Raw genomic sequence first — 19,208 nt, forward strand, 5'->3', positions numbered from 1 at the left:
AGTGTGCTTCTCCATCTCCCCGTATCCTTCCTCACCACCACCCCCCACTTGTGAGCTTGCTCTCTCTCAAATAAATAAAATCTTTTTTAAAAATTTCATGGCAAACAGATCCTATTACTTCTGGGGGAGGGAGAAGCTTCCAGAATTTTCTCTCTTTTTTTTTTTTTTAAGATTTGTTTATTTACTTATCTGAAAAAGAGAGAGAGAGAGAGAGCAAGAGAGCACAGCAGGGGTGGGGGGGGCGCTCAGTGGGGAGAGCAATGCTGGGTTCCAATCCCAGGACCCTGGGATCATGACCTGAGCTGAAGACAGATGCTTAACAGACTGAGCCATTCAGGCACCCCCAGAATCCTTTTTATTTTTGTTCTTGTGCTATTTGGTATTTTCCCCTGCAATAAAAATTATCCACAATAAAAAATTTTAACTCGTCATAAGGGGAAAAAATGTTTTAATGATATACCCTCTGCTCAATCACTAAACCCCATTGCCTCCCCCCACCATGTAATCCTGTCCCTTGACTTTGCCAGGCAATGAGAATCCTTGGTTCTACGTGGTAAATCTGGGTGGCTGTGCAGATCCTAGAGGTCCTCGATGCTTGTTCCAGGAACAAGTCAGTGGCATTAGCCGTCATCTCTAACCGTCCTCTTAGAAGCACTAAGCCAGCTTCGGCGAGGATGAGCAGGGACTTGGGTCAGCCCCAGCTGTGCACGCGAAAATAACACTAGGAAGGGGGCCTCCTTCCCGGTTATGAGTAAAACAGGGCCCAGAGATGGTTTGTGAAAAGGTTGCCGAAGATGCCAGGATGCTGCCTGCCTTTGGACCATGGCTCATGCTGTTTCCCTATGTGGTGTGCCCCTCCCAGGCACAGAAGACTAACCATGGAAGTGCAAGTTCAGGAAAAGGAAGATGGCAGTGCCCGGCAACCGTGAGAAGAGAGGACACGGGGACCCAGGGAGCAGCCAAACTCGGGCACTACAGCCCCACCCTGCACACTCTCTCCTCGTGCCTCCTGACAGGCTGGGTCGGAGGATGTGTATGGTTTCCAGAAAAAGGGTCACTGCAGGAATCCCCTCACACAGATGCATCTTTTCAGGACCGTCCATAAGCCGTGGGTGACATTTCAGCACTTAACCTTCCTCAAGCGCCTGCATGTCACACAACTGGGACAGAAGCCTCAACCAGCAAGTAAAACGGAAGTGAGGCCAGCGCCATTTTCTTTCCTGGAAAAAACACCTTTGGGTCAGGCCATAGCAGACATCTAGGACGTGAGACCTCCTCCACCCCCCAGCCTGCCTCTGTCCGCAAAGCCAAAGGAAAAAGAACTAACTGCTGAAGCTGGAACCAGCTTCCAGAAAGCAGTGGGGAGACCTGAAGCGGCGTCTGGATGATTTGCCAGGAATTCTGGCTCCGCTGTCCAAGATCCAACTCACAGCTCTCAGCTGGGTTTGCACTGGCTCAGGGACCTTCTGACCAGCCCTGCTTCCTGCTTCCTTTTCTCATAACAGGCCTGGCATCCTGTGCCACCAACTCCAACCATCAGTTTTTTGAGGCGTCATTGGATTCACACATGGATAGGACAAAACACAGACCTCTGGTTCGTGGACAGATCAGTCCGTGACCAACGGTGTCCTTGGCCACTTGTGCTGTTCCAGGACATGCCCTTCCAGCCAGGGGCAGGGGGAGAGGGGTGAACCCACTCCACCTGCAGGAGCCCTGGAGGCCTTCCACATTTCCCTGTAACCTGCTGCTTTACCCCATTAAGAGGATCAGCATTGTCAGCACGTAGGTCAGAACCATTTTGAGGGCCATCCCACCTGTCATGGGCAGAACAGCAGCTACTGGCAGACTCGATGCTGGAACATTCATTTCTTCCAGGAAGAATCCTCTACGCTTGCCAGTTTCCCCCATTTCAACGCCCTGACCTGGGGACTCTACACAGACTCTCCCGAGGCTACCCTATGATGTCGGTCACCCACCCAGCCCTGTGCAGGGGCACTGTCCTGCACCACTGCCTGGCCTTCATCGGACCGTCCTCAGCGGCCCCCATCCTGGATGTCAGCACATGGACCTTCCCCGTCATCTCCCTCCCCATCAACCTGTGTATTTCCTACCGTGACTTTCCGTTCTCCAGGGATGCAGACCGGAAGAGCTCCCGGAAGCTGCTCTTCCCCAGCCCTCCGGCACCTGCCCCTGCTCCCACTGCTCCCATTCACCTGTGCTAAGTGGCCCCCAGCTGGGAAAGGGGCCAGGGAAGAGCCTCACAGTTGACATCACATAGGCATGTGGGAAGAAAACAGAAACAGAAAACAGCAAGGGAGGCTCATAATTTTTGCTATCCCTTTGCTGTTAGACAAGAACATTCTGGTAATTCAGGAGCTCGAGAAGAGAGATTGCTGCATCTGGTACAAGACTAGAATTATTTGGTGCTCAGTGATCACCTGATGACTGTCTTTAATGGTAATGTCGAAAAGGCTTCCCAAATAAGACAGAGGTTGGCTCAGGTGATTAGGATGAGAACAGTTTTCTCTTTAAGCGTCTTTATATATTTCTTTCCCCAATTCCCTTTCCCCCAGTTGTTTTTCTTCCTCGTGCAGATGTACAAGTGCATCCCTTCCCTTATGGCCCCTCATGCACGCACACGTGCACACACACTCACAACGTTCTCATGGATATTCTCAACCACATATCTCTTCAAACAATGTAGAACACCAAGGATGTGCCGCTGCTTGGCATGCGAAGGGAGAATTCCAAGCAGCTGCCTTGGCAATCTCAGACGGGACTGCCAGCCCCTAGCCCACCCCCATTACCCATCAGCATTTCAAAAACTCCAAGGAATCAAAGGCATCTTTATAGTTCACTTTAAACACAGGAGGTATCCCGCGAGGCACCTGGCTGGCTCAGTCCAGGATAGAGCATGTGACTCTTGATCTTAGGGTGGTGAGTTCGAGCCCCATGTTGGGCGTGGAGCCTACTTAAAATTAACAGTAATACTAAGTAAATACAATACAATACAGGAGGTGTCTGAGGTATTTCTTTCTCAAAGGTGGGCGCTAGACCTCAGACCTGCCCATCCTCCTCTGACCCATGTTCCCCTCGGTCACCACTGCCAATCAGCAGGCCCTTTGCTGTCTGGCTTCTCAAGCCCAAATGAGAAGGGAAATCAGAAGAAAAGTGAGCTGGCCTAGCCAGCCACAAAGCTCACATTCTTGTCCCTTTAGTGAAAAACACCATTTCTCTCCTGGCAGCTTCTAAAGTCAGAAGTTAGCCTCCGTACACCCACTGGCCTTAAGAGCCAGAAGCATGGGTTGGCCTCAACTTGTGTTGTGTCTGGTTCCAGGAGTTGTGCAAGTGTCCCTGTTGCCAGGTATGGCTTAAATGGGATGTTTTAAGTACTCAATCTCCAGGGGCATGTTGCCCTGTTGGAATTCATTTTGGGAAGTTTAGGCAACATTTAAACATTTGAACAGCAATGTGCATGTTCTCAGAAGTTCCTAAAGCGACTGCAGATAACATCCGACCTGTTTCTACTTATCTGTAATATTATCTCTTGGCTGTATCCAGGTCTGGGCAACGTGGCACAGGAATGTCTGCAAAGAATAGCTACACCTTGTTGCAGACCTCAGATTTGTAGAATGTCTCCATTCTCCTTTCCTGCTGCAATAAGCCAGTATATAAGGGAAAAAAGAAAGCACAAATGGAAGCACATTATAGGAGAAAAACTATTAGCTTGGACCACGTGAAATCGCCAGTATTAGTCATGTTCGACCTACAAAATATGGCAATTTCATATGGTTCAACCTAGTAACAGGGGAGATTTGATGAGGGCTTACTGTGTTGGGGTCCATGATAGAGGTACATGATCACATTTGATCCTCCATTTGATCATCCTTCCCCCTGGGAAGGGCATTTCTATTCCCGTTTCACACAGGAGGAAGCACACTGGAGGAGAACTTGAAGATCACTCAACTGGTCAAAAATTCACAAACATGGAAATGACCAAAGAAATCGTGGGACCAACCCCCTCACCTTACAGACAGGATGGCCATAGGCTGCACATGGTCTGACTCTCACATGGACAGAAAAGTGCATAGAAGTGCCATCAAGAGTTCTTGAAACCCCTGGACGTTCTTTGTCTCTCCGTGGTCTCATTGCACTAAGTCTACGCCCCTTTCTCAACTTGACCTCACTTGGTTACATCAAGTAAGGAGAAGAGTCATCTCTGCATATCAAAAACTAGAACCTTTCTGGAATGCCTGGGTGGCTCTGGAGGTTAAGCATCTGCCTTCGGCTCAGGTCATGATCCCCGGGTCCTGGGATCAAGTCCCACATCGAGCTCCTTGCTCAGCGGGAAGCCTGCTTCCCCCTCTATCTGCCCCTCCCCCTGCTTGTGTGTGTGCTCTCTCTCTCTGACAAATAAATAAATAAAATCTTAAATAAAAAAAAAACTAGGACCTTTCTAAATGCCTACCAAAAGGACATTAAATACCCTAAATTATGTTGCATCTTTTAAATGGAATACTATGGAACCTTCAAAAATAACGTTACGGTCAGGGCGCCTTGCTGGCTCAGTTGGTAAAGCGTGGGACCCTTGGTCCCAGGGTTGTGAGTTCGAGTCCCACGCTGGGTGTAGAGATGACTTAAAAATAAAATCTCTTTTGAAAAAATACAGTCGTGGGCGCCTGGGTGGCTCAGTTGGTTGGGCAACTGCCTTTGGCTCAGGTCACGATCCTGGAGTCCTGGGATCGAGTCCCACATCAGGCTCTCTGCTCGCCAGAGAGTCTGTTTCTCCCACTGACCTCTCTCCTCTCATACTCTCTCTCTCTCATTCTCTCTCTCTCTCAAATACAAATATATATATATATTTTTTTAAATACAGTCGTATACTTGGAAACATGAAAAAATATCAAGTTATTATTATGGTAAATTACAAAAGATCTTGGCAAAAGTGTTTCTGTGGTATGAGTCAACCGTGTAAATCACAACAGAGACAGCTTCGAAGAGAGACTGGAAAAACATACACCAAGATGTTCGCTGACAGTTCTGCTCAGCACTGGGATCGTGGTTTTCAGTTTCTCCTTTCTGCTCTCCTACAGTGAATTTTTTTTTAAGAGAATGGAGGGCAATTCAAAAAGATTTTCCTAAAGAAACGGTATAAAATCCAGCAAAGAAGGCTCTCCTGCTTCCATTGAATGGCACCCAGTGGAGCTCCCAGGGTTTCCAAGGATCCTAGGTCCTGTAGGTCCTGTAGGTCCACCCTCTGATGGAGAAAGCAGCTCCTCCATAATAAGACAGTGCGCTTCCTGTGATTATAGAAGAAAAGTAAAACTTTCCAAAAAATGATAGACCCTTTATGCTTTCCTAGACAAAAACAGAGACTGCTTTCAAAAGCTCATTCTTAGCACTGTCTATACACATAGCCCCCTTGGGGTAGGCTAACTTGTGGCTCTAGGGGCCACCTTTCCCCTACTGAATGTCACAAGGTCTGTTGTCTGTCCCGCCTCTGCTGCCTGCCAGGTAGCTCTTGGACAGAAACAGCCTCTGCCCTTGTGCACAGAAAACCCATCATTTTGATGTGCTCAAGAGTCCCACCCCTTCAGGGACACCTGGGTGATTCAGTCAGTTAAGCATCTACCTTCGGCTCGGGTCACGATCCTAGGGTCCTGGAATCGAGCCCGGCATCAGGCTCCCTGCTCAGGGGGGAGTCTGCTTGTCCCTCTGCCTCTGCCCCTCCCCCAGCCCATTCGCACTCCTGCTTTCTAAAATAAATAAAATCTTAAAAAAAAAAAAAAAAAGAGTCCCACCCCATCACACCCTCACCCATCCCTTCTTCTAGGCTCTGGCTACTTAGTGCTGAGGACTTAGAGAAGGGATAAAAGACAAATGTCTCCTTACTTGACTAGATCTAGTCACAGTTCTTGTAGTGGTTGACATGGCTTCTCTGACCAGCCCCGAGTAGGCTCTTCTGATCTCCAGCACTCCTTCTCCAAGACCACTGTATTGTTATCTATTGGTGCATAGCAAATTACCCCAAATGTGTCAACTTAAAACAACAAATATTTATTCTCTCAGTTCCTGTGGGTAAGGAACCTGAGCACATCTTTTTTTTTTTTTTTTTAAGATTTTATTTATTTATTTGACAGACAGAGATCACAAGTAGGCAGAAAGGCAGGCAGAGAGAGGAGACAGGGGGAAGCAGGCTTCCGGCTGAGCAGAGAGCCTGATGTGGGGATCCATCCCAGGACCCTGGGATCATGACCTGAGCCAAAGGCAGAGGCTTTAGCCCACTGAGCCACCCAGGCGCCCCTATATATTTTAAACAGAAAAATACTTAGCAGAAAATACTGTTTATGTGCTCAGGTTTCATGAACTCATGGTCAAACAGTCCGGCTTGGGAACTCATTTGCAACCATGTATTTATTGCTGATAATCAAGGGGTCTTGGATCTTCCTGTGGGAGGTTCTGCTGGAGTCATCCTGAAAGCAGTTCTGATGTTTCTGTGCTATGACTTGCAGTGAAATGTTCTCCTTAATCTTTCACGGAAACAATCCTGTTTCTCTTTTGTTTTCTGGGCGAGGGTCAAAGCATATGGGGGCAGAGAAATGGATTTTACTGGGCATGGGAAGGGGCCCGAAGTCCCTCTGGAAGGGAAGGGGAGATGGGGTTGAGGGGATGGAGCCTTTTCCAACCTTCCCAGGAAAGGATTCAAATATCCCTGCTCATGATTTCTGGGCCTCTAGCCTGATTCTCCCAGTTCAGAATTTGGGTTCTTGGTGGCTTGCTTCTCCCCTTGGCTCTGTGGAGTTTTGATAACCTCCAGGGACTCTGAGCTCTTGTTTCCTGCCCTGAGCCTACATTAACAGGACAGTAGCAGAAGTGAAGAGCTGTCACTTCTTTTTATTTATTTTTTAATTTTTTTAAAAAACAGATTTTATTTATTTATTTGATAGAGAGATCACAAGTAGGCAGAGAGGCAGGCAGAGAGAGAGAGGAAGCAGGCTCCCTGCGGAGCAGAGAGCCCGATGCGGGACTCTATCCCAAGACCTGAGCCGAAAGCAGAGGCTTAACCCACTGAGCCACCCAGGCGCCTGAGTTGTCACTTCTGAGATTAGGTTCCAAAGAGACTATGGCTTCCATTTTGTTTGCACTCATTCACCCTGGCTCTTCTCGCTTACTCACTCTGATGAAGCCAGCTGCCATTTTGTGAGCTGTTCTGTGGAGAGGCTCATGTAGCGAGGAATTGAGGGTGCCTCTAGCCAATAGCCAGTGAGGGGGTTTGAAAGAAGATCCTTCCTAAGTCTTCAGATGAGATACCAGCCTTGGTTGACACCTTGATTACAACCTTGCGAGAGACTCTAAGCTGGAGGACACACTTAAGACATGCTCTCTCTCTGCCTGCCTCTCTGCCTAGTTGTGATCTCTGTCAAATAAATAAATAAAATCTTTAACAAATACATATATATAGATGTTAAATTCCACCATACATTAAATAGTTACTTGGGGCTAGCTCAAGCATTTATACGTTTTATATGAGGAAATACAGCCCCAATTCTAAAGTCCAGTGATATAAATGAGTATGTATACTACAATCACCTCTTGGGTTTCATACCCTTATATTCCGGTACTTGAGTTTGGGGTGTTTTTTAAAAGATTTATTTATTTGAGAGAGAGAGAGTGCGGGAGCAGGGGGAGGAACAGCGGAGAGGGAGGGAGAGAATCTCCAGCCGACTCCCCGCTGAGCACAAAACCTGAGGCGGGGCTCAATCTGGTGACTCTGAGATCATGACCTGAGCCAAAATCAAGAGTCCGATGCTGAACCAGCTGAGCCACCCAGTCGCTCCCGTAGTACCATTGTTTGTAATTTTTTTTTTATTTTTGGAGCGCCAAAACAATGATTTTATCAAGTAAGAAATAAGTAGTGTCCCAAAATCAGGAAAATACAAAAAAGTGGAGCTTCTGCATCTGACAGGAATGAGGCCAGAGTTCAGCTGCCTCCTCCCTCCCTTCAGATTTCTTGGGACCCTCTGGGGACCCTAGGACTCCATGGGACACAAAGTCATGTTCAAAATTAATCTGCAGTTTCAAGATCCAACACTAGAGGGCAGAATGCTGAGCCTAAACTGAGCTCTAGATTCATTATTCTATTTGTGTTCAGGATGATAAAGATTGCCATTGCAAGTGACATTTTTAAAGAATCCACTTTGAAAGCACAAAGTTTAACTCTTTTGGAAACATAGGTCTGTTAAAGCAAAAGTCGTTGTAGAGTGCCCTGGAAAATTAAATTAAGTAACACTGTAATTCAGTGAGTTCAGATTTCCACAAACCACAAACCAGAAAACAGCCTAAAAATATTAGATAAGAAGGCAATACACTTGGGCCTTGATGAGGGGGAGGAGCACAAATAAGCTTAGGAAATAATAAAAAAGATAATAAAATAATTATGTTACATCTTTAAACATAATGAAACGATCTCATTAAGTCTAAATTCATTTAAAGGTCAATGATGCATAATTTATGTAGGCTCATAAAATGTATTCTATAAACGATGATTAAACCAACATCCCTGTTTTTTTCTTATTCCTCTCTTATTAACTCTATAAACACTAGAACACTGGTATATTACTGGTAGTAAGATTTAAAGGATAACAAGTTTTTCTGAGGTTATTTCTAATAAAAATACCAAACTCCACAGACACCTAATTCACTGACATTTTATCAAACACGACAGCGTTGTGTCCCAGAAGATCAGCACTGCAAGGGAGGAGCTATATAGGAAAGATCCTACACAGGAATGACGATAAATAGACCCAAGATAAAATATGTCAGTTTCATAATATGGCTGGGAACTGCCCTGGACACGTATTTTTCCAAAATTAAGGAACTGAGCTAATATGACTCCACACAGAGAAAGAGACTCTGATTCATTCAGCATTTCTCTGTTCTGGGGTTGAGAGTATACAAGTGAACAAAACAAAAATCCCTACCTTCACGGAATTTAAATCCTTGCAAAGAGAATCGGTCGTGAACAAGCTGGTTGTGAGCACTATGGAGATAATGTATATCAGGGAAGCTGGTAAAAGACTGTTAGAGTAGGTATGGGTATAGGGATTTATCATTTTAAATAGGGTGGGAGGGGCGCCTGGGTGGCTCAGTGGGTTAAAGCCTCTGCCTTCAGCTCGGGTCATGATCCCAGGGTCCTGGGATCGAGCCCCACATCGGGCTCTCTGCTCGGCAGGGAGCCTGCTTCCTCCTCTCTCTCCGTCTGCCTCTCTGCCTACTTGTGATCTCTGTCTGTCAAATAAATAAATAAAATCTTAAAAAAAAAAAAAAAGAAAATAGGGTGGGAGATGCCAATTCCAGGAAAAGAGAACAGAAAGGGGAAAGGCCCCGAGGCAAGTGCAAGAACTAGGAAGAAGGTAACTTTGGCAGGAACAGAGTGATTAAAATGGAAAATAATAGGACATGGTGGCAGGGCGAAAAAGTAGAGTGGGGGGTGGGGGGAAACACTGAAGGACAAACCTGCTGATTGCCAGGGTTTGGGCTTTTATTCTGAGGGAGATGGACGGCCAGTGGTGACTTACAAAGAAAAGAAAGCATCATCAGACTTAATGTTCTAATAGGATTAGTCTGGCTACTAAGTTGGGAATAAGCTGTATCGGGCAAGGGTGCATAGGCGTATTACCAAAAAACAGTCAAGAAATAATAATGGCTTGGTTGTAGCCTAATAACTTATATCAGACTATTCTTCCTGATGATCACAATTTTAAACTCTGGAGCTTTAGAAAAGACAGCTGTTTGAAAACACTGCAGAGTGACCAAAAGCCGACAGAAACGGAAGAGCATGTGATTATTTGAAAAAGTGCACTATGGCACACAGAGTCCGGCAAAGTTGGAATCTTAACTGGTCTCCAGAGTCAGAAAAAAGCATGGAAGCATGCCAAAGCAGCTGGTTACTGACTAGAGGAATTCACAGAATTCCACGAAATGGAGGAAGCCACAGAGGAAGTAAACTCAAAATCTCCACAGAAAATCCCCTCAACTGGGCTCCTGGGTGGCTCAGTTGGTTGAGCGACTGCCTTCAGCTCAGGTCATGATCCCGGAGTCCTAGGATAAAGTCCCGCATCCGGCTCCCAGCTCCATGGGGAGTCTGCTTCTCCCTCTGACCCTCTCATGCTCTCTCTCACTCTCTCTCTCTCTCTCTCTCAAATAAATAAATTAAATCTTTTTTAAAAAGAAGAAGAAAGAAAGAGAAGAAAATCCCCTCACAGCACTGGCTGACCCCTGAGGTGCACATGTGTAGGGCAAGACTACAAAGAGCCCCAGGAAAAAACACTAGGAGGACAAATCGCTGAACAGAGATTTTAGCACATGCCCACCACAGGGAAGACAGAGTTTGGAGATCAAACCCTTCCAAGTTAAAGGGGCTTGGAAAAAAATGGCTCCCCATTAAAACTCCATAAGCCACACTTAGAAAGAACTAAAGACCACCCCTGGGGACTAATGTATTCATCTTAAGAATAACAGTAAAACCAAAACAGACCTGCCCTGGCAATGCATAAAATCATAAGATTTGGGGGACATAAAGTAGTTTAACATAAATTACATAAAGTAATTTAACCACATTTCAGAACAAAATTCAATATTCTCTAAAGATAGAAAACAGATCTGAGGGACACCTGGGTGGCTCAGTGGGTTAAGCCTCTGCCTTCAGCTCAGGTCATGATCTCAGGGTCCTGGGATCGAGCCCCATATCGGGCTCTCTGCTCAGCAGGGAGCCTGCTTCCTTCCTCTCTCTCTGCCTGCCTCTCTGCCTACTTGTGATCTCTGTCTGTCAAATAAATAAATAAAATCTTTAAAAAAAAAAAAAAAGAAAAGAAAACAGATCTGAGATCCTTTTAAAGCACATCTCCCCCCACATATGAGAAAACAAAGGAGAATGAGACCCATATAAGAAAAATTGGAATTAGCAGACAAGAACTTTAAAATATCTATTTTAAACATGTACAAGGGACTTAAAGGACAACATACTCATAATGAATAAACAGCATAAAATATTAGCAAAGAAATTAAACATCTAAAGAATGACCAAGGGGCGCCTGGGTGGCTCAGTGGGTTAAGCCTCTGCCTTCGGCTCAAGTCATGATCCCAGGGTCCTGGGATCGAGCCCCGCATCGGGCTCTCTGCTCAGCGGGGAGCCTGCTTCCCCCTCTTTCTCTGCCTGCCTCTCTGCCTACTTGTGATCTCTCTCTGTCAAATAAATAAATAAAATCTTTAAAAAAAAAAAAAAAAAGAATGACCAAAAAGAAACTCTAGAACTGAAAAACAGAATATCTGAAATTGAAAAGCAAAACAAAACAAAACAAAAACCATAGCATAAGAGTGGACTGGACACAACAGAAGGAATAATCAGTGACCTTGAAGACAGGTCATTAGAGATCATGCTAACTGAAGTTTGATCACGATCACCAAGTTCCTGAAATAATCAATTACAGGGGATTTGCACAGAGTTAGTCAAGAACTTAGCAGTCATTACCAGCACTAGGCCTGGAAAAGCAAGAGTAGTATAAAGTATCAGAAACCAGAGAGAGCTGTAAAAGAAGGCCTGATTTTACTCTCCTCCGGTTCCTAGTCTTCTCCTAGTGGCTCCCATTGGTCCAATCAACCAGAAGTTTAGGGACATCAACTGATTCTGTAAAAATCCCATGGCCCACAGCAGGGTGGAGATTATGGAGAATGGAGGGACAAACAGGGAATCTCTAGATCACACACCTAAATAAATCCCAGCAAATGATTAAAAAGACAAAACAAACAAAAAAGGTCCATCATAAATCCTAGGTCACTTAAATATTAATAGAATTCACACTTGCCCAAAGCTCATACAGCACTGAGTTCCAAAAGATAATGAAATAACATTGATTACATTTTGAGCAGAACTGTTGTAATCATGTATTTTTAAATCTAGTCAAAATGTTTTTCATGTGGGGGGGAACCTAGGTGGCTCAGTTGGTTAAGTGTCTGCCTCCTGCTCAGATCATGATCCCAGGTTCCTGGGTTTGAGCCCCATGTAGGGCTCCCTGCTCAGCAGGGAGCCTGCTTCTTTCTCTGCCCCTCCTCCACCTCATCCTCTCTCTCTCTCTCTCTCTCTCTCTCTCAAATAAATAAATAAATAAAATCTTTTTCTAATAAAAATCAATAAGTAAAATTAAAAAATAAACTAGAGCACATAACCATGATATATGGGCAGGAGCTGTTACTGACCTAGAAGATCTAAAAAATATATATGTTTTCAGAAAAAAATATTTGAAGACATACTAAGGCAAACTGAAAAAAAAAGTCAAAATTAAGAACTCAAAAACTGGGACTCTGTAGTAAAAGATTTGTGTAATGCTTCAATTTGAGCAAGGGAGAGAATGCAAATCAGAGTTATACATTCCTTTTTGTTTCTATTTACACTTGACAAGCACTAAAAGAAATTATGTTATGCATTTCACCAAGAATCCACTCCTCTAGCATGAGAGAATGAGAGGCTCAGAATCTCCACTGAGACAGACAACTGCAGAAGCTGTCCTAGTTACTAAGGTACCAGACTAAAAGGTCTCTCCTTCCACTATGGGGTACCAACCTCACTCTGATGCCCTTAGATCAGGTCCTATCTGATGGCATGCGGAGCTTAAGGTAAGGTTTGACCCTACATGCTTTCCTCAACTGTTCCCATTCTGCATCCGCTCCTTCCTCGGTCTGCACTCTTCACCCTGCAACACACACAAAATTTCCTATGTCTGATTAAGTGAAAACGGTGACCATACTGTCCTGCCCCCATCCCTTTCTAACAATGGCTAGATTTTTTACAGGATTGGGGACACTGTGCAGAGAACCACTGAATAGTCTCCACAAAAACCTAGTAGTGGGTCGCCTGGGTGGCTCAGTGGGTTGAGCATCTGCCTTCGGCTCAGGTCATGATCTCAGGGTTCTGGGATGGAGCCCCACTTCAGGCTCTCTGCTCAGCGGGGAGCCTGCTTCCCCCTCTGTCTCTCCCTCCTGCTCTGCCTACTTGTGATCTCTCTCTCTCTCTGTCAAATAAATAAATAAAATCTTAAAAAAAAAAAAAAACCTAGTAGTAATAGAGAATCACGCAATGGCCAATTTCATTGTAAAATAACTTAAGAAATTACTTTCTTATGGAATAGTGAAGAAAAAGTCTGACAGAATATATGCCAGACAATTAACAGTGATTGTCTCTACAATCATGAAATTCACCTTTTCCATGTTACCAACTGTAGTTCTATCATTATTCTCATTTCCTATAATTCTCATGTTATATACTTTAATTAGAAAAGCCTTTAAAATAAATGATTTTAAAATAAAACAAACTACAAGGGAAATAGGAGCTAGCTGAGTAACAGTACAAGGAAGCAACTGACAAATCTAAAATATGGGGTATTTTCCAGGACAACTGGCCTAGTTTTTGTAACATGATGATGGGCATGAAGGGGGTGCGGGATAGTCAAGATTTTAAAAGAATTAAGGGACAACAAGAAAATATGATGTATTGACCATGTTCGTACCCCAATTTAAGCAAACCGTCGAAAATATGATACTTTTTAGATAACAAGGAAATTTTTATTGTGAACTGGACAATTCCAAATTTTGTCAGACATGATTATGGTAGTGTGGCTATGTAAATAAAGCCCATATTATTAGAGATGCATATTAAAGTATGGGGGGGAGTGATATGACTACTGGAATTTGCTTTTAAAAGAAAAGAAAGAAGGGTTCCTGGCTGGCTCAGTTGGAAGAACATGAGACTCTCAACCTCAGAGTCATGAGTTTGAGCCTCACGTTGGTTGTATAGAGATTACTAAAATAAATAAATAAACTTTAAAAACCAGCTTCAAAAAAAGAAAAGAAAAAAGAAATAGGGGCACCTGGGTGGCTCAAGCAGGTTGAGCCTCTGCCTTAGGCTCAGGTCATGATCTCAGGGTCCTGGGATCGAGTCCCGCATCAGGCTCTCTGCTCCCCACCCCCCGCCTGCCTCACTGCCTGCTTGTGATCTCTCTCTCTTTCTGTCAAAGAAATAAATAAATCTTAAAAAAAAAAAAAGAATATCAGATCCCTTTTTTAAAAAAAAAGAAAAAAGAAATAGATAATTATGTGGGAAAATTTGATAATTACTAAAGCTGGGTGAAGAATATATGCGGTTCATTGACTTATTCTCCTTATCTTTGTATGTTTGTACATTTTCATTACTTAAATTTTGAAATAAAATTGAAAACACTATTTTTAAGGACTTAATTAGTATTTGTAACTGCGGAAGAGAAATTATCCACCAGTAGTAGAAATTACCTGTCATCAAGTTTCACTGTTTACAGGCATACCTCAGAGATACGGCAGGTTTGGTTTTAGACCACAGTAATAGAATAATATTGCAACAAAGCAAGTGAAATTAATTTCTTTTGTTTCCCAGTGCACATAACAGCTATGTTTATGTTTACACTATACTGTTGTGTATTAGGTGTGCAACAGCATTATGTTTTAAAAAAACATATGTACCTTTATTTTAAAATACTTTATTGCTAAAAAAAAAAAGTCATAATCCTTTTTTTTTTTTAAGATTTTATTTGACAGAGAGAGAGCACAGCAAGGGGAGCGGCAAGCAGAGTGAGAGGGAGAAGAAGGCTCCCCGCTGAGCAAGGAGCCTGATGCGGGGCTTGATCCCAGGGTCCTGGGATCACAACCTGAGCCGTTGCTTAACCGACCGAGCCACCCAGGCATCCTAAGAGTTGTAATTTTTCTGCTGGTCAAGGATCTTGCCTCAGTGTTGACGGCTGCCAACTGATCCAGGTGTAGCTGCTGAAAGCTGGGGGACAGGGTGGCAGTGGCAATTTCTTTCTTTTTTTTAATATGTTATTTATTTATTTGACAGAGACCACAAGCAGGCAGAGAGGCAGGTGGGGGCGGGGGGAGCAGACTCCCTGCTGAGCAGAGAGCCCAATGCAGGGCTCGATCACACGACACTGAGATCATGACCTGAGCTGAAAGCAAAGGCTTTAACCCACTGAGCCACCCAGGCGCCCCTTCTTAAAATAAGACAGTGAAGTCTGGTACATCAACTGACCCTTCCTTTCACAAATGGGCTCTCTGTAGCACAGGATGCTGTTTGATAGCGTTTTACACAATAGAACTTCTTTCAGTCCTCTCAAACCCCGTTGCCGCTCCATCAACTAAGTGGAGGTAATATTCTAAATCCCTTGTCGTCACTTGAACAATCTCCACAGCATCTTCAGCAGGAGTAGAGTCTGCCTCAAGAAACCACGTTCTGTGCTCAGCTATAATAAGGAACTCCTCTTCCATTCAAGTTTGATCATGAGCTTGCTGCAATGCAATCCCATCGTCTGGCCCCACTTCTAATTCTAGTTCTCTTGCTCTTGCCACCGTATCCGCAGTGATGTCCCTCCCTGGGGTATGGAACCCCGGGAAGTCATCCATGAGGGCTGGAATCAACTTCTTCCCAACTCCTGTTAAGGTTGATACTTTGACCTCATCCTACGAATCCCAAATGCTCTTAACTGGCATCCAGAATGGTGAATCCTCTCAAGAAGGTTTTCCATTTACTTGCCCAGATCCACCAGAGAGATCACTATCCGGCAGTTACAACCTTAAAAATGTATTTCTTCAATAATAAGACTTGAGAGTCAAGATTAATTCTGCATACATGCAAAATGTATGTTGTTAGCAGGCGTGAAAACATTAATCTCGGTGTTCATCTCCATCAGGGCTCTTCGTGACCAGGCGCCTGGTCAATGAGCAGTACTATTTTGAAAGGAATCTTTGTTTCTGAGCAGTAGGTCTCAACAATGGGCTTACAATATTTAGGAAACCAAGTTGTAAAGAGATGTGCTGTCATCCAGGCTTTCTTGTTCCACTGACAGAACGTAGGCAGAGTAGATTTTGTATCATTCTTAACGACCCCAGGGTTTTGGGAAGGGTCAATGAGCACTGGCTTCAACTTGAAGTCAGCAGCTGCATTAGCCTGTCCTTTGAAGCTTTGAAGCCAGGCACTGACTTCTCCTCTCCAGCTATCAAAGTCCTAGATGGCATCTTCTTCCACGATAAGAGGGTTGTTTCAGGTACATTGAAAATCTGTTGTTCAGTGGAGCCTGCTTCATGAATGATCTCCGCTACAGCTTCTGGAGAACTCGCTGCAGCTTCTCCATCAGCCCTTGCTGCTTGACCTTGCACTTTGATGTTATGGAGACGGTGTCGTCCTTAAATCTCATGAACCAATGTCTGCTAGCCTCGAACTTATCTTCGGAGGCTTCCTCACCTCCCTCAGCCTTCACAGAACTGAAGAGAGTTAGGGCTTAGCTCTGGATCAGGTTCTGGCTTAAAGGAATGTTGTGGCTGTTTGATCTTCTATCCGGACCACTACGATTGTTTCCATTTCAGCCAATAAGGCTGTTTCACTTTCTTGTCATTCATGAGTTCACTGGAGTAGCGCTTTTAATGTCCTTCAAGAAATTGTCCTTTGTGTTCACAACTTGGCTAACTGTTTAGGGGAAGAGGTCTAGCTTATGGCCTATCCCAGCTTTTGACACGTCTTCTTCACTAAGCTCAATCATTTCTAGCTTTGGATTTTAAGTGAGAGACTCGCAACTCTTCCTTTCGCATGAACACTTAGAGGCCATCGTAGGGTTATTAATTATTAATTAATTAATTAATTAAATTAATTATTTCAATATTGTTGCGTTTCAGGGAATAATAAGGAGGCCCAAAGAGCAGGAGAGAGACAGGGAAACAGCCAGTCAGTGGAGCAGTCAGAACACACACATTTAACAATTAAGTTTGCCATCCTATAGGGACAAAGTTCATGGTACCCTGCATGCCTGTTTTGTCTTTCATCTAAGACCTTATGACCTCATGTTAACTTTTTAAAAAAAATAAGTACATGCAGTCCATTTCCATTATGTACAAACTGCAAAGAAAAAATAATCTAGGGGCGCCTGGGTGGCTCAGTCAGTTAAGCATCTGCCTTCTGCTCAGGTCATGATCCCAGGGTCTTGGGTTTGAGCCTCATGTAGGGCTCCCTGCTTAGCAGAGAGTCTGCTTCTCAATCTCCCTCTGTCTGCTGCTCTGCCTACTGTTTTCTCTTTATCTCTCTGTCAAATAAATAAATAAAATATTTTTTTAAATTTTTAAAAGAAGAAAAAAGGAAAAATAATCTAAGGATATAAATATTAATAATAATAATAATAGTTAACATTTATTGCATGCTTATGCACCAGGCAGTACACAGCATTTTCTAAGAATTAGTTCATTTAATCTTCAAAACAGCCTCATGAGAAAGATGTCAAGATAACTTCACTGGGAACTAGGTGTGAGGTGTGAGTTCTGGGCAACCTAACTCAGACCACCATATCTGGAGTCTTAGCTGGTGCGGTGCAATGTTCAGCTCTGGAGCAGTGTGCCCTGAGAAATATAAGAGATATCTGTCCCCATCACCTAATAAACAGAGTCACACAATGAAAAAGTCTTAAAAGGATTTTCACTTTGTCATTAAATGATCTCTACATTCCCTGTAACCGAATGGTTGATCTTTGCTACTAGACATAAAGCATGGACATAAATATCAAGGTGTCCAGACAAAGCCAGCTCCAATGAGTCACAAGATACTTAGAATACACAACAAGGGTGCTTGATGAGTAAACATGTGTGTTTACATGAAGGGGCTGTCCTTGGCCTCAATCTGGCAATTATGCAGGGCCATCTTGGCTCCAAACCTTCCAATCAAATGTGCTGAGCCCTGCTAACCATACAGAACACACAACCAGATTCGTCATTGATTAATACTTATATAGTCAGTAAATGCCTTTCTTTGGTTTCACCCTTTTATGATAGACCTACTGACACAGCACAAAGACTTAACTTTGGCTACTGAAAATCATTTAAATATTAATCCTGGTATTTAAAAATGAATTTACAACTGAAAAATGTAGATGGTAGCAGGGAAAAAAGATGAGAGAAGGGAAGAAGGGAGGCACTGATATCCTCTTCGTACAAGGTAAGGGGCAAGGACACTGCCATGCAGCAGTGGAATATGAGATAAGTGTTTAAGTACAGTCCTTCAAGTCAGAAGGCTTCCATGTAGCAGAACTAAAAATGATGACATTCACCAACTATCAAAAACCAAGCTGAGGGGTGCCTGGGTGGCTCAGTTGGTTAAGCATCTGCCTTCGGCTCAGGTCATGATCCCAGGGTCCTGGGATTGAGCCCCACATCGGGTTCTCTGCTCAGCAGCAAGTCTGCTTCTCCCTCTGCCTCTCACCTGAACTCATGCTCTCTCTTGCACTCTCTCTCTAAATAAATCTTTTTTTAAAAAACGTTTAAGAAGAAGAAGAAGAATACTGTATGGATATTGGTGCATTAGTTGTAATGAATAATACCAATATACCAATGCAAGATGTTAATAAGAGAAAGTGGGTGTGAGGTTTATGGAAACTGTACTATTTTTATAATTAGTAAATCTAATGTTATCCTAAAAAATAAAGTTTATCTTTAAAATATCAAGTCAGGGGGTAGCTGGGTGGCTCAGTGGGTTAAGCCTCTGCCTTTGGCTCAAGTCGTGATCCCAGGATCCTGGGATCAAGCCCCGAATTGGGCTCTCTGCTCGGCAGGGAGCCTGCTTCCTCCTCTCCCTCTCTCTCTGCCTGCCTCTCTGCCTACTTGTGATCTCTGTCAAATAAATAATAAATAAAATCTTTAAAAAAGTAAAATGAAATAAAATATCAAGGGGGCAAAAGACACACTAGTAAAAATGCAAAATAATAAACTGACAAGGCTCTTTCTCATCCCATTATTTGTAATAATAAAGAACCAGAAACAACTCCAGTGTCCACTGAGAGGTGACTCACTAGATAAAGAAGTGAGAAAAATCTTTATGTGCCAATGTGGAGTACCTTCCAGTACACGGATTAACTGATACGAGCTGCTTTTATGTATAAAAGAGAAGGAGTATACACATACACACAAACACTTTGGTTTATCTGTAAATCACAATCCAATAGTTCCCTACGGATAAAAGAAGGAAAAGGAGAAGAGGCAGTGATACACATGAGATTTTTTTATACACTGGATTATATAGTTTTGACTTTAAAGAGTCATTCATGTCACTTATTCAAAAAACAATGTTTAAACAAAATAGAGTAGAAATGAGT

At 43.6% G+C, this 19,208-nt stretch overlaps 1 pseudogene across 1 annotated transcript; it reads left to right on the forward strand.

Moving 5' to 3' along the window:
• Positions 1 to 878: 878 nt before the first annotated feature.
• LOC308346073 (protoheme IX farnesyltransferase, mitochondrial-like) lies at positions 879 to 2,268 on the forward strand (annotated as a pseudogene). The gene is made up of 2 exons: positions 879 to 925; positions 1,271 to 2,268. The product of its transcript is annotated as a protoheme IX farnesyltransferase, mitochondrial-like (transcript).
• The last annotated feature ends 16,940 nt before the right edge of the window (positions 2,269 to 19,208 follow it).

This window comes from Martes martes, assembly GCF_963455335.1.
Source record: "Martes martes genome assembly, chromosome: 7".
NCBI classification, from domain to species: domain Eukaryota; kingdom Metazoa; phylum Chordata; class Mammalia; order Carnivora; family Mustelidae; genus Martes; species Martes martes.